The sequence below is a fragment of the Petaurus breviceps genome, unplaced genomic scaffold, assembly GCF_028583685.1.
Source record: "Petaurus breviceps papuanus isolate PSGF00001 unplaced genomic scaffold, PetGlider_PUasm1.0 126, whole genome shotgun sequence".
In the NCBI taxonomy this organism is placed as follows: Eukaryota; Metazoa; Chordata; class Mammalia; order Diprotodontia; family Petauridae; genus Petaurus; species Petaurus breviceps.
In genome coordinates, this window is record NW_027185655.1 from 38,708,869 (window position 1) to 38,711,482 (window position 2,614).

Here is a 2,614-nt window from a genome sequence, read left to right on the forward strand (position 1 = left end):
TCTTTCTTTCTTTCTTTCTTTCTTTCTTTCTTTCTTTCTTTCTTTCTCTCTCTTTCTTTCTTTCTCTCTCTCTTTCTCTTTCTTTCTTTCTTTCTCTCTCTTTCTTCTTTCTTTCTTTCTTTCTCTCTCTATGTATCTATCTATCTCTCTCTCTATATCTATCTATCTATCTCTCTCTCTCTATCTCTCTCTCTATCTATCTATATCTATCTATCTATCTCTCTCTCTCTATCTATCTCTCTCTCTATCTATCTCTCTATCTATTCATCTATCCATCTGTCCATCTAACCCTGAAATATGAAAGTAGACCATAGGTTGTGATAGAATCTAACAATTTGGAAAAGAAGCAAAGATACATGGAATTACAGGATTGATATTCATTTGATTACCATCAAGCCTTTTGAATACAGTCCCTGTGATGGACTCTATGTCTTCCTGGCAAAGACAAACTAAGCTGTATTTAGCTAGCCTCATTTACCAAAAAGCTAACAACCATGGAATGAATTACATTTCAACCCTAGAAACTCATGAAACCATCTGCTAAGAAGACTGTTGTGGCTGTAGGCTGTATCAGTGTAGAGAATTTGCAGAAATCACAGATGTTTTTAAAGAATTGAAGTGTGGAGTAAGCAAAGGGGAAGTCTGGTAACTAACAACTTGGATCACCATTCAATTGTCCTGGAACAAGGGTTTAAAATCTAGGCTCTTAAGACAGTAACCAGTAGTGAACTTTTTTGATTATGCAACATGCAGGCCTATTTAAAATAAATGCAAATTATTCTGGTTTCCAAGTGTCAATATATTTTTTTTGAAGTTTCCTCACAGATATTATGATCAGATGAACTTAATTATAGAGTACTTTAAATACATTCATCTGCTAAGTGACACAAAACAGACATATCCAAAGAGGAAATATGCTGAACTTTTAGAAAATTTAAAATAAATTTAAATTTCTGTGTGCACAGGAGCACATTTATATTACCATTATATTGCCCATATGTTTTTGTTTTCCCTCAGCTCAAAATAAGCTAGTGTTTATGAGGGTAGCTGATTTCTAAAAGGGAAATAATGACATAATTAAAAGAAAAGGAGGTTGGGGGTGATGTCTCTAATGGATAACATGAGTTGAATCACTCGTTTCAAGTTTGAGATTACTTGTCTATCCAAAATTATTACACATCAATCTGCCCTCTGGCCAAGTCTTCGCAGCTCATGAAAACAAAAGTCTGAGAGGAAGCCTAGAGTAGAGTCTCTCTAAAGTGAAGTTAGTCATCTTGCCTAAATAATCTTTCAGGTAACATGCTTTATGCTTTTGCAACAAGCAAGCAAGAATAAAAACAACAAGCACATTTTTATTCTCAAAATTTAACTGTTTGTAATCCACCTGACAATAACTTAGCTTCCGCATCTGAAGCTCCCACATGAGTATTGAAAATGATAAGTCATTCTGTTAATTTCATTAACTTTTTAAAAATGTTTATTTTTCTACTAATAAGCATTTATTTTTCTTCATTCCACCAGACCCTTACAAATTTTTAAAAACCCTTTTAGCAAATATGATTATCAACAAACAATAAGCCACGAATCTAAAAGGATGGAGATAAAAATATACTACTTATCTCCTTCCAGAAAGGTGATGAATTTAAAATAGAATAAAGAATCTTAATTTTCAGACATGGTCAGGTTGGAAATTTGTCTTTCCAGACTATGCATCTATGTTTTCTTTTTTAAATTTTTTGGTCTTTATTAACTTGTTTTACTTTTAGTTTACAAGATTCAGATCCACAATTCCTTGAGTTTCAAATTTTCTCTCCCTTTCCCCCCTCCCCCCCCCCCCCCAACTTACAATCAACAATAGGAACTGCAAATACTTTCACATTAGACCTTAGTCAGGTTATAAAGAAGGATTGCATCAGATAGAATGAACAATGGGCAAGAGGAAACAAAACCAAACAAGAAAAAGATCAGCTAGTTTGTTTCAATCTGGATTCAACCTCAGTTTTTTTCTAGTTCTTTCTCTATTTGAAGACATCTCTCTCCATCATGAGTCTTTTGGGGTTGACTTATAACCCTGCATTGTTGAGAAGAGTGCAGTCTATCAAAGTTGGTCATCAAACATCCTTTGGGTCTGTAACTGTACAAATTTCTCCTGGTTCTGCTCTTCTCACTCAGCATCAGTTTGTATAAGTCTCTCCAGGTAAATATGAAGTCCATCCACTCCTCATTTCTTATAGCAAACTTGTATTCTATTACATTCATATAACAGAACTTGTTCAGCCATTCCCCAATTGATGAGCATCCCCTTAATTTCCAATTCTTTGCCACCACAAAAAGAGCTGCTATAAATATTTTTGTACATATGGTTCTCCCTTCCACTTCTATGATCTCCTTGGGATACAATCCTAGAAGTGGTTTTGCTGGGTCAAAGAGTATGAAATTGTTTATAGCCCTTTGGCCATGATTCCAGATTATGCATCTATGTTTTCAGGGTTAATTTTCTTAATGCTCAATTAAGGATGAGGGGTGAGTATGGGGAAGGACAGAAGTATGAGAGAAAATGATTTTTTTTAATAGAAGGAATGAGTCACTTAGAGGAGATTAATACATAATAGGA